The following is a 14,949-nucleotide window of genomic DNA, read 5'->3' as shown; positions in this document are numbered from 1 at the left end:
CATAATGGTCTGGACAAAACTGAGCCAACCAACTACAACACACCTGGATGTGTAATTGAATACCCATCATCCCGTCTACAGCACACAATCCCCCCATTCCTGAACGTCCACCAAATCCAGCCATACTCGGGCTGCTAGCTTGGCGCAGCCATATCTGCACATAGTGACCATTACTCATATCTGGTAGGCAGTCTCACCCTAGGCAGTGTCAGGATTGCAAACTATGTATCCCTTGCATGTAAAACCCTATCAAGTTTTCAGAAATCCAAAAAAAATCGAAGGTTATTGTCTTGCACAATTTTTGGATATCCCTCATGGAATAAGTATCCTGTGTAAACATCAGACTTGGTATCATGACACGATGTCCAGTCCTCTAGACATATGGACACAAGTTGTATGTGCAGTATTGGTTCACAAGACTGCTCAGCCTCCAGCCGGTCATGCAGAACCTACTACCCGGGATTCCCTGCACTGCTCCCCACATGAATTATCGAGAAAATATACTTTACACATTCGCATAGTGGCAGTTGGATATAGGATGATTAAGGCGCTGACGTAAGCAGGGTACCTCCTGTACCACTTTGAGAGGGACAGTCCCTGTTTGGATAGGTGTGTCCTGACCAAGAATGATACAATGGCAAATGTCCTGTGATTGTAGGAAATAACTATGTACCATAGTTCATGTAACAGTTGCCTAAAACAGTTATTTCTGTATGTAAAATATGTAAATCTTACAAGAAACAGAATAAGCAACTAAACTGCTACAAGAATAAGCTCTCATCTAGGAAAATAATTAAAATTCTAAACCCTGTACTGACCGTGGAAATATGTTGGCCTGAAAAATCTGCTGTGTCCCAAATATATCCCATCCTGGCCATATGAAAATGTGTCAACCCTACCAATGGTCAGAGCATTCGCACAATAACTGGCCAGCCTCTTAATCCCCCCTAAATCCAGTGACCTTCGGACGAAAGGTGTTGAATGACACTTGAATGAATAATGACAATAATTAAGAGTAATAGATGTTTTTACCTTCAGAAAATAAGTATTAATACATATGCTCTGAATCTGTCAACATGTTTCAAGTTAATAGTACTAATATTGTAAAAGTGTCCGTAGTTGCCCCTGATTTGTCCTTACCTTGTACTTGTCACCGTTTAAATTAATCCCTGAGTGGTTGAGAGGTCCATACACATATGTACACCAACCAACTGTCACATTTGTTGCCAGTACTGTTGAATACCTGTAGTGAAGTCATATATCTGAACTGCCATCAATGCGGAATGTACCACGGATGGTGTAGTGGTCAAACCAGTGACTAATGTGTGTCTGTTTCTGGGTCCAAGCCATGTAAGAGCTGCTAATTTTATGTGATGGCCAGAATAGTGATGGCCAGAATAATATCCTTCAGATATAGGGAGGTAAAGGCAGCGGGGATGAGCGGCGGACATTCAACTGTATGGGAAATGTAAATAGGTATGTAGGTGTATGTGTATGTGTATGTACAGACAGATATATATATATATATATATATATATAGATATATATATATATATATATATATATATATATATATATATATATATATATATATATATATATATATATGTATATAGCTGAATGAATGAACATGGCCACAATAAAGCATTCATAACAATTGTGAAGGAAAACACCAGTGACTTTGGCAATAGTATGCTGTTGAAGCAGATATAAAATCCAATATGTGTGTGTAAGTGCATATGGCCAGGAAATGTATTGGTCAATGGACACACAGATGTATATATATATATATATATATATATATATATATATATATATATATATATATATATATATATATATATATATATATATATATATATATATATATATATATATCTATACATACAACATATATAGATATTTACAGATATATATATATATATATATATATATACACAAAACAATATGGATATGTATATATATATATATATATATATATATATATATATATATATATATATATATATATATATATATATATATATATATATATATATATATATATATACTGTAGATATACACATGTACATAACTAGGTTACGTTACAGCAATTACGGGTAACATATGTTCAGACCGGGCATATGTTAGTGGGAGGTCCAATAAACAAACGTTTACCTCCCACACCTCCCCAGCTAGGCTGGTGAGACATACAGACATGCAATAAAGGTAAATACACCGCTGCTTTCCAGACCATCAGCAGGAAAGTACCAGTGGGAGAGATCTGCAAGGTCTACACTTTAAACATGGATCACGGGGTCCCTTGCAGGACACCAAAAATTGCCTTGTAGTCGAACCTATGATCATTGACGTGACCAGGATGTAGCTGTATACAGAACAGTAGGTTGTGCAAGTCTAATAACACATGGGTTGACAAAACGTATGACATGTGTCCCCCAGCTGCACTCACAGTAAGGATGAGTCATGAGTGCTGTAGAGGGGTGTCAGGTAGGTGAATCATGTGTATGCAATAATGGGCCTAAGTGTGCAGGTGTTGGTTGGCAGAGATGTATTAGGCCCGCCCCATGGAAGTAATTAATATTCCTATGTGGACATGGCAGATGCCTATACCTCCCAAACCTGAAGAGCACATCTACTGGATAGTCCGTAAACCATTGTGGGAACACATAGGGACTATATCAGTGCCCTACACCTGATTATCATGGACGTCCGTGATTACGAATCAGAATCTAACACAGTCCTAACTAAACCCTTCCAGAACTAGTGATATTAGGTGGACAGGTGGCGGAATACACGTAATGACTAATGACAACATGTATGAGTCATAAACAGCATGTACCTCAACAAATGTGAATGAATACATGTGCCCTGTGACTGTCAGTGTGTCAGTTTAATAGAACCTGTCATCTAAATGTATCCCTGAGGGTGTTATGCAGTGTCCCTGATACAGTGTTCATTCTCCCCCATTCGTATGTGAGGTCTGCTAGTGACAGAAAGCACATATTCTGCCATCTATAAATCCACAAAGCGAGGTCCTTGTCAGCAGACAAAACCAGACACAAAATAAAAACCTTAACGTGTTTTATTTTGAAACCAAGATTAAGCACGGCAATCCGTGGCCTCTTCAGAGGTAAAATAAACAGTTAAAACTCACACTCCATTAATATCAAGGCAAATAGGAAGTGACATCCTCGAATTTCCTCAGAGCAGCAATCACCTTTTAAAAAAACAGTAGTCACATACAATATAAAGCTACAATTCTCCATGTTAATTAATACGATAGCTAGTGTGTAAACTTAATATGAAAACATGTATAAAATAAACTTTGAAAAAAATACTAATAAATAAAAGTTAACATAAAAAATAATAATTAGTTAACCACAACTTTTATTAACAGGACCAACTATACTACCAGGAATACCTGCAATGTATGTGTATATAAATACCTTTGCAGGAGGGTTAAATTAACTGTTGTTACAACATGATAATGTCGTCAAAAAGGACCTATATTGAACCTATTTTTAACAGGTCGCTTCTATAGAGTATAAAAAAAAACTTTATTACTATGTCCTTTTGTCTCTAATATTAGATATTTTAACTTCTAATAGTTCTATGTGTTCCTGTACGCTTACTAAAGGCTAAAGGGTCTACCCTGTTTTTTACCCTGTTTTTCACAGGACACTAACAGCAGGTTAAATATAAATTACCTAAAGTAACTTTTTAGCTTTAAAACAGGGGCTATGTTACAGTTGCTGTTCAAGCCTGGGTCCCTAAATGCGTCAAGGCGTAACTGCCATTCTAGCTCCCTGTTTTCTAAAATCAGTGAGAAAGGACCTCCCCTAGTCCTTAATGGTACATGGTCAATGGCCATAAATTGGAAACTGTGACCTGGGTTTAAACCTATATGTTTTGCCAGTGCATTGTCGCACTTGTTGTTTTTAATGGCGTAGAGATGTTCATACATCCGGTCCCTTACACGACGATCCGTTTTACCGATGTAAAACGCATCAGCAACAATTACACATGGCGATGTAAATAATAGATTTACTCTCACAGTTTAAGGTGAAACGTATGTGATACTTTCTATCCCTGATCATAAATGTCTCACCTACTCTAACCTCGTTGCAATATTTACAAAAGCCACATTTGAACATACCTTTTTTCTTATAAAATGAGCTTAGGGGTACCTCCCTTTGTAGGAGTTCTTTAAGATTGTTTGATCTCTTGAATATAAATCTTGGTTTACTACCCAATTTTTCAACCAAGCAAGAATTTGAAGATATAAGGTGCCAGTTTTTACGTATAATGGACAGGATCCCCTTAGAATTTTTACTAAAAATAGTAATAAAACTCAAAGAGTAATCATATTCTTCACCCAAAGGTATAACTGTCCCTACCTCACTACTGTGTAGGTCACTTTCCATTGGTGTTTCATTAACAATCGGATCATTATTTGTGGAATTCCTTTGGAATAATAATGGCTTATAAAAGCCACTGGTCCTTTTTCTAGTGACCTCCCCAATCAGATCACATAACAATTGATCGGGGTACCCCCGGTTGCTAAACATTACTCTTAACAGTTCACATTCTTTATCAAAATCAACCATAGTGCTACACATTCTTCCAGCCCTCACAAGTTGTCCTTTAACAATAGATCTTTTCTGTTGATATGGGTGAAAACTGGAGAAGTGTAAAAATGCATTACAGTATGTAGATTTTCTAAACACTGTTGACGTTAATCGTTGACCTACAAGGTCCTTTTCTAACTTAACGTCAAGATAATCAATTACACTGGTTGAAAATTTTGATGTGAACTTTAAAAATTCAGTTGTTGAGTTAATGGTGTCCACAAAGCCTGCGGCTTCTAGTTCAGAGCCCCTGAACAAAATAAAAATGTTGTCCAGGAATCGGGTGTAATGAATAACAGGCCCCATTAAACCAGGGATCTTCCTTAAAATATTGGCTTCCCAATATCCCATGACGTAATTCGCTACCCCAGCCCCACATGGGGAGCCCATCGCGACACCACATTTTTGAAGAAAAAAATCACCATTAAAGGTGAAATAGTTAGATGTTAAAACAATGTCCAAAAGTTCCGTTACAAGGTCAACTTCCAACTTAGAGGCCCCAAAAACTTGGAGCATAGACCCTATCCACTCCACCGCTTCCTGGTGTGGAATAGAGGTGCACAGGTCTATAACATCAATGGTTAGAAAGTTGTTATCATCATTATATAAAATGCCATTGATGTTATCAAGGAAGGACCAAGAGTCTTTACATATACTGGTGATCCCCTTCATGTATTTGTCTAGTATATTTGTAATAAGTTTTGAACAGGGATATATGATCGAGGACCTACCATCGATCAATGCTCTCATAGGGGGGTTACTGATACTTTTGTGAATTTTAGGGATCCCGAACATGACAGGAATTTTCGGACAATTTATATCGATGTAGTTGTACAAATTAATGTCTATTTTTCCTGCCAGGAAAAGGTCCCTAAAATAACCCCTAATCCTCCGAATACTGCCATTGACCTCACTTCTGGATGATCTCACATACGCGTCAGTATCCAATACCATGGCCATCTTCTCATTGTATGTTATGTTGTCAAATAAGACAAGCCCACCACCTTTGTCAGGTTTTAGTAAACGTACAGGTAAGCGACATATCTCCTCAAGGAGTGACAGTTGTTCCTTAGAAATGTTTGAGTCCCTTGTACTAAACCTGTCATTACCATTAGCAGCAAGGAATCTAAAATCCATTTCGCAGATATTCTCAAATAATTCTAATATATTGTGTAGTGGAGGGTTAAACACACTAGGTAACCTCATGTTAGGTAAACTATCACCATTAGTAATCAAATTGTCAATTTCATTTTGTTGATTGAAAACAAGTTTTAAATTCATTTTCCTCACATAACATTTTAACTCTATAATTTCCTTGGAAATACTTCCAATGTTACTTGGAACAAAAGAGTTACCAAAGGCTAATAATTCTATTAGCTGCTCGTCAAGCAAAATTTCAGAAAAATTATAAATTTTAAAATCACCTTTCTTGTTTGTAAGAATGACAGGATAGTCAGATGAAGTGGGTGGACAGGGTGAATCATTTTGGCAAGACGGTAAAGTGGCCAATTCAAAGGGAAGAGGATCACCAATATTTGCAACTGAATTTAATTCTTCCTCTTGTTCACATAAGTTTTGTTGCTGCGTTGCCCTAAAATTTTTTTTCCATAATGCTGGTTACCTGATTTATTACTAGTACTAGAACCCTGTTGGTAATTGCTAGAACTACCATTGTTTCTAGCAAAACCTTTTATTCTGTTGCTCCGTCTTGGGCCTGTACTAGTGTAACCTTCATTATTTTCTTCCATAATATCATTCAAACCATCCCTGTCCCCCACCACTTCTGTACCTTGACTGTCACTGGTGTGGCCTGGACATGTATTGTTAGGCCCCTTTAATTTAGGGTATGCATAATTTTTAGAATAAGCTTCCCTGTCCCTCACCAGTTTTTTATTTTTACCAGCTTTCAACTTCACCAGTAAAGTGTCAATGCTAGATAAAATCCGACCGTAGTCGAATTTATATCTGGCAAAGTCCAAGTCAAGTTTAATATCGTTGTCTAAATTATTAATTTCACCCATCAACAAGTCAATGTGCAATACATAGTGTTTAACAATAATTTCTAAAAGCTGAACTCCCTGCTGTTGAAAAAGTGATTCCAAGTCATTAAAAAATGCTTGATCAACAATTAAAGCAGATGGCACAAAATTATTACGTAACCCTTTAGGGATTAGTTTCTCTGCAATACATTGTTTAAAATATGCAGACTCCAACTGCAATTTTTTTAGTTTAAGTAATTTAGAGTCAAATAATTTTAACTTGTCAGCTAAACGTACTTCTGGTGTTAGGTACATCAGTACTAATTGGCGTACCTTGTTGGCCAAAAGAGAGATTACCAGTGTCCAAAAGCCAACCTTCTAGGTCCGGTAAACAAAAATTAGTCCCATCAGGTCCATTGTCCGTTCGTTGAGAAGGTCTTTGATTCATGACTGCTCCAGCAAATGAAACGGGGCGTCCTGTCCTTTCCTCCCCTTCTGTACTGACACCAGTTAAAGGAAAGGGGTTGTCCGGACTGTCATCTCGTCCCAAATTGGTGCTGATAGATGAATTGGGTCGCTCCGGTTGGGCCGCTGGTATCCAGTCGTCAAGGCTAACTTGACTAACACCAATTGTGTTAGAAACCCCGGAAGAACCTGCCCTAGACGTCCGGAAAGTTGCCTGAATGTCGTCAATCCTAGAGTTTAGTTGGTCCAGTCTGGCAGATAAGCCGGCCAACACACCGGCTAAATCTGCACAATTGCTGTCAATGCCGCTCGCCATACAAGTGCTTGGTTAAAACCGCTAGACAAACAGGAATCCTCGCACCAAAAAAGAAACCACAAACCACAAAAGAAACGAAAAAAAACGGTAAATCCACAAAGCGAGGTCCTTGTCAGCAGACAAAACCAGACACAAAATAAAAACCTTAACGTGTTTTATTTTGAAACCAAGACGTTTTCGCCACGGCAATCCGTGGCCTCTTCAGAGGTAAAATAAACAGTTAAAACTCACACTCCATTAATATCAAGGCAAATAGGAAGTGACATCCTCGAATTTCCTCAGAGCAGCAATCACCTTTTAAAAAACCGTAGTCACATACAATATAAAGCTACAATTCTCCATGTTAATTAATACGATAGCTAGTGTGTAAACTTAATATGAAAACATGTATAAAATAAACTTTGAAAAAAATACTAATAAATAAAAGTTAACATAAAAAATAATAATTAATTAACCACAACTTTTATTAACAGGACCAACTATACTACCAGAAATACCTGCAATGTATGTGTATATAAATACCTTTGCAGGAGGGTTAAATTAACTGTTGTTACAACATGATAATGTCGTCACAAAGGACCTATATTGAACCTATTTTTAACAGGTCACTTCTATAGAGAATAAATAGGTAGATGATAGCATAATAGGTTGGGGTTACCAACTGTTCGCCTTTGTGAGGGACACTCCCTCTGGGCAGTTGTGTCCTGCAAAATGAATGTTATTATGGCACATGGCTTGTGATTTCGGGCAAAGAATCCATATATTGTCTGTAGTGGTTGCATAAAATGATTATGTTGTATCTGAAACACCTAGATGTTATAGTAAACAGTATTAGCAACTATAATGCTACAAGAATAACCTTTACTTATGCAAACCAGTGAAGTAGTCAATTTTCTACTGGCTGTGGGTATGTGTTGCCTTGCCAAATCTGACATCTCTACATATAGGTTCTATAGGGCTGCCACCTTTCCAAATGGCCAGAGTGGGACCTGCTCCATAGAAATGTCAGACGTACCAGGCCAAAACATACCTACAGCCGTGCATAGTACAAAACTATACGTATTAGCACAAATCAAAGCTTAGTCTAGCAGCAGTCAAGTTGCTTATGCTACTTCGCATAACATATAGAAGTGTCATATATACAATAACTGTTACATGCAACTATTAGAGAAACGTAGAATATAATATTGTCCTGTAATCAGGATATTTGCTATGCCTAGATTATTTTTGCATGACACATACGCCTATGGAGGGACTGTCCCATGCAAAGTGGGACAGGTGTTAATCCTAAAGTCTCACTTCGGCCAATTTAAAAGGTGGAAAACCTACAATAGGTATGCGGTAGCATGACCCGGCAGACAGATGTGGTTCCCAAAACACATTTACTTGTCTGCATTGCAGAGTACCGGTTCCCATGTATCAGCCAGATGGGAGCAGATTGTATGAGGAGCATGCATATAATATGACTGACTCACTGGACAGGCCGCCGATTCCGTACAGTTGAATGCCATGCCATCGCCTAATGGTCAGCCATACCCGATACTGTAATCATGTAGTCCGATGTAATAGACATCACAAGGGATCGCGCTCACCCAGTGTGAGTGACAAATGCAAGCACCAATGTCAGTGCATGTGCAAGTGAGGGAGCGAGCGGGTGTAAGCGTGTTTGGCTACCAGTATGCGAGTATTGCACTGTTAAAGAAATGTGGAGTCTAAACAAGTATAAGAAGCTGTAAACAGAGGTCAGCAGTGCTTAACACCTTGCAAACCCACACACAACTGCTCCCAACTGCTGCAATGTGCCTTACTCACTCCGTATCCAATGGCCTTGTTCTGGCCACAAACAAAGAGCCGTCCTTTGCAAGTGTTGGTAGCAACACCCTGCACACACAGCTAATGTGAATTACCAATGCACCATGGCAAATATACAGACAATAGACAGTACCACACACATACCATACAGCTCAGTCATCCAGCAGTATAGCAATGTAACAGCAGATATGTCCGGACCACTGGTGTTTGCAGACCTGGCCATCTTGTGTTTGTGTGTGAGCATGCCCAGTATGACCGTTCCACATGTTGTCGACTGACATTACTGTCATACCTTCATGTGTTTGAGCATGCCCAGTATGGTCAACTGGATTGCATGTGTTACATGTCCAGGTAGTCAGTATTGTTGTGCCAACCTCCGCATTGTACACTGACAGGTGGCATGCTCTGTCTGCAGGGTATCCATCGGTCATGTGGCATTGACTGTTGCTACATTTCTGCACAGCGTGGGGGGACATCCAACTGTATCCACATTCCTACACAGCACCGGGGGGGGGGGGCGCACATGATTGTTACATGTGTATGTTGGAAGGGGGGCACAGCTGACAGTTGTACACTTTTGCTACTACTGTACTGGTATGTCAGGTATTCCATTTCAGTGTGTGGACCTACCTAATGTGCTGGCTAGAGGCATACCAGTGTACTCCAGATCTTAGGTTTAATAACCAACATATTAGTTTCAGACGTCCTAGCCTTCACAACCTACATCCAACTGCCTGGCCTGCTGTAGTCTGTCTGTGGGGGGGGGTCATCCATTGGGCATATTCAGAGGCCATTGTATAGCATTTGTTTGTGTTGGTCTACACCTGTCCAGCTGGTTGAGACTTGTGTGGGCTGTATGGACACACATGATGTTCAGCCCATTACCCACAGTGGGTTAGGACACACTGTGTACTACTGGCTACTATTGTGACCCGGGTATGTGCTACAGATGTCATGGTGCCACTATGGACATGTACTGTCCACTGCCCTAACATTCGGCCACCAAATTCCCTTGCATGCTCACATCGATACCATAGCTACAGGTAAAAACACATTCTAATACAACTGCCAATTGGCAGGTTGATTGACTTACCTTGAGGATGTGCCAGACCTGAGGATGGTGCTGGAGGGCTGCCTATGTCGGATGCACACAGTGCACTTCCTATATTTGGCTGAGCACAGGTAGTGTCATGCTTGGCATCCCTTTTACTGTCTGTACGAGTCAGAGAGGGTGACATTCCCTGGGTACCTACTGTGTCGGTGCATATGCTATGCATTGCCTCTTTGCCAAGGCCAGGTCATATTGGGCACGCCTCCTTCCACCTACTGGGTCCAGCTCAGGTAGTTCCTCCTCTGAGTCACTCTGTGACTATACAGGCCTTGGCATTGGTGGGGGGCTGTGTGGCCCTGCCCCATGCTGTTCCTGCTGCAGCTGTTTCCACAGGATCATATTGTGTAGCATAGCACATACCATAACAATTTGCGTGCATGTAGCTGGTGAATACTGCAAGGCTCCACCGGATGTGTCCAGACACTGGAACCATGACCTGAGCATCCCAAACACACACTCAATTATATGTCTTGCCTGTGCGTGTGACTCATTATGGCGTAGTTGTTCAGGTGTGTGTGCATTTCTGATGGGTGTCATCAGCCATGGCTCCAGTGGGTACACAGCATCCCCCACTAGGTGACCGTAGGGGATGTCCATATTGGCAAAGGTGTGGTACAGCTGCGTCAGATGCCATATATTAGAATTGTCATAGCTTCCAGGGCAGCCAGCACACACATTCAGTATAATGCCCTGGGCATCGCATACAACCTGGCAGTTGATGGAGGGGATGCAGTTAATGTAGGCCCTACCCCGCTCACCGGGTGGTGCTTTGATGCATACGTGAGTGCAGGCTATAGCACCCACTACCCCAGGGTAGTCTGCCATTTGGTGGAAGAGACGCATATTGCTTGTCAACACCTCACGTGTGTTGAGGAAATGTACGTGCTCACTGGCATGTGGTGACATGGCATCCAGGAGCTGGTGGAATATTCTGGATGCAGATGACTGTGAGATCCCCATGATATCCCCAGTTGTGCTTTGGGAGGTACCTGTGGCTAGTATACCTAGGCCTACACATATCTTGGTATCCACTGGGATGGGTTTCCCTCAGCCTCTTCGATGTGTCAGGTGTGGCCGGCACAGCTCAACAATCTGCTGTAGGAGGTCTCTGTCCACCCCATAGCGTTCCACTATCTCCAGCTCATGTAGCCCCTGGTAGGTTACCCTGGGTCTGTACAGTCTTCTCTGTCTCCTCACTGAGGGTTGTTCAGCAGCATTCATATTCTCACCACCCTCAGCCTCCTGCACATGTTGGTCTATGTTGCCTGCTGCAGCCCTACTCATTTCATTGGATTGTTTTGTAAAATTTCCCCGCATGTATACACTGGTGGTGTAGAGTGTGGAAAAAACCCATGGGCACGGTGCTTGCTGACTTTATCATAGTGTTCTGGGCTGGCCCTGTAGTCTGCTGATTGTGATAACTATTACCTGTTTGCCCAGCTTGTTCACTTTGACTACTCTCCTACTGCTGTTGTCCCTCCCAATTGCACTAAGCAGGTATAGACACACCACTAGCTTAGGCATGCTAAGACAGGAGCAATCCCGAGACACAGGGCTCCAATGTACGTACAGTATGCCTGACACCCCCCCATACTTTCACCTATATTCGAGTCCTGCACCCGGCCATCTATACACATACACTCTTGGGATCTGTATCACACCCTGGGGATAAATGGGATTCACTATTTTCCACCTCGTTTGCATAGTATTGTCTTCTAATGCATAGTTGCATGACCCATACTGAGCCTCCAAAATAATAACCACTGCTTACTGTCATGTAGATCTGCACACAACTGGTTAAAAGCGCCTTACTATCATCGTATTCGATGTCCCTTGTTCTTCCCAGCAACAAAATAAACCGGTCTCTACATGCCTCAAACCTGCGACCCTGCACACCACAGACGATGTGCTTTACCACAAAGCCATGGCAGATATACATATATCTGAGGTGATCACGTACAGATCATCCAGCACAGGCATTCAACAGTATAGGACATGTATTCCATCATGTAGATTTATGTGTGCTAATGTCCATATATATATATATATATATATATATATATATATATATATATATATATATATATATATATATATATATATATATATATATATATATATACACACACACACACACACACACACACACACACACACACACACACACACACATATACACACACATACGTAGATATAGAATATATATCACAACAGCGGACCATGTGACACCAAAGCATTAGACAAGAATGAAAAGGAAACCACATGCGCCTCCTGCATTATGTACTGGTGTTACTATCAAGGCAAGTGTGTTTTGTTGTGTTACATGCGTTCAGACTGCATTAAGGGTAAGATTAGGGGTGCTGACATTTACTCACCAGACCTATTGGCGAATGTATGTGTATGTCTTGCCAATCCAGTCTCTTTGGCGATTGTGACATTTATGGACACTATATAGGAAAACAACAAAACACACTCAACACATCCTGGAGTTAGCCACTCACAGATATCAACATATAGGATATGACTGCCAAACACACACACACCTGTCATGCCTTGGAATAGAGCACCTACTTGTCTATTCTATAACACTATAGCATTATGCAGTTTCAGAATGCGCTACCGAGATTACTGAGACACATCACTCCCAGAGGCATACTTCTAGGTGGTTGACACCATCAGCAATGGAAAAGATGCCGATAGGGATTGTATGGAGTGTGAGCAGTCTAAAAGCATTATTCTGTCCCCAAGCAGACAGAAACACATACACACAGTTGGCATGGCTGGGATTGGAACACAGACCTAACTACCTTATCACACTACAGCATTACGCAGTTATAGCACGCACTTCCGAGATTACTGGGACACAGCACTCCCAGAGGCATACTTCTAGGTGGGTGACATCATCAGCAATGGAAAAGATGCTGATAGGGATTGTATGGAGTGTGAGCAGTCTAAAAGCATTATTCTGTCCCCAGGCAGATGGAAACACACACACACAGTTGGCATGGCTGGGATTAGAACACAAACCTAACTACCTTATCACACTACAGCATTACACAGTTACAGAACGCACTACTGAGATTACTCGGGGACAGTATTCCCAGAGGCATACTTCTATGTGGGTGACATCTTCAGTAATGGAAAAGACGTCGATAGGGATTGTGTGGAATGTGAGTAGTCTAAAAGCATATTACTGTCCCCAGGTAGATGGAGACAAACACACGCCAGTGGTGTGATCAGGACATCTGCCTATCTACAGACCACTATTACAATACTACATAGATATGAGCTGCGCCACAGACACTACACCTTTCAAGACTGTCAATATGACCTTCTAGGAATGCGGACATCAACATGGATGCTGGCAGTTGTGATGTACATACCTGTGAACCAGTGTGTTCAATGTAGGAATCCATCCTGAAGTGGGGTATGGCCATCTGTTGCCTGGACGACCACTATCGCTATACAGGGTTACAATGGCCATGCCCATACAAATAGAGGTGCATAACTGACACAAGGTGTTACTGGGCATGCTCACATACTTAGTAATACACGGCCATTTGGAATGCACTACAAGTACATCTACACAACGTCATACTGGGCATGCTTACACACTTAATAGCAAAGGGCTGTTTTGTATGCACTCTGATTCTAAACACGGAAGGGCACAGTTGTGTCGATAGTTGTCATTGTTCACATGAACACTGCACTACATATATCTGACACCAGTTTTCTACACAATGTCTGCTGCTGTCCATCACCTTAGATGTACCAATCTAAACCTGGCACACTAATACCACCCATTGTGATGTCCTGCCAGGAGTGGCCACTTTGCCCATATAGTGCCATTCATAGACAAATGTCCTGAGACCAGGTTAACACCCTGACACCTAGAGGACAACTGCATTATATGTGTATGCTTAACAGATGTGTAGCGTTCATAATCACAGCTGCCAATGTAGATCTAACAATGTGGAATACTGACATCTGTGCAGTCAGGAACACCTGGCTGAAGGCTCAGTTGTGCACACTAGCACTACCACCATATACCTTGGATACAGACATGTGGGCCATAGCACCACTACGGACTGCTCCAGGTGGTGGTGTCTCCACGTACATGAAGGCCACTCACATGTACTGACTAGTACACCCTCAAAAGGCATCACAGATGTGTCAGGTGCAGATCACAGTGTCAAAAACTGCATTCTAGGATGTAGCCCTCAGACATCACCATGTCCTTGGAACAGCAACACACATTCATACATGTGGTAAAACATATATTAGTACAACACCATGTGACCCATGACCAGTGGACTGTACCTAGCTCTACAGCAACTGTGCAGACTACCCATGTACTGACACAGTTGCATCATGTGTTATGCAATGCAATGATACCACTGTTCATAACCAGGTCGGCTGTATACATAACAGGGGCCCTGGGTCATATACAGCTGTAACAAATGACTGTTGCTGTACATCAGTAAACACCCTCATGTTTGGATATGACATACATGTACCTGCCATGGATATGTACATGCCCCACACACACACAACACATATGTACATAGCATAGCTGTTCCTGTCCTTCATGCAGACAGGTGGCTACAGCAATTACACACATGCACATGGAAGGTAGGT

This window comes from Protopterus annectens, chromosome 7.part0 (genome assembly GCF_019279795.1).
Source record: "Protopterus annectens isolate FY-2018-M chromosome 7.part0, PAN1.0, whole genome shotgun sequence".
Lineage (NCBI taxonomy): Eukaryota > Metazoa > Chordata > Ceratodontiformes > Protopteridae > Protopterus > Protopterus annectens.
Note: the sequence above shows the minus strand (reverse complement) of the source record.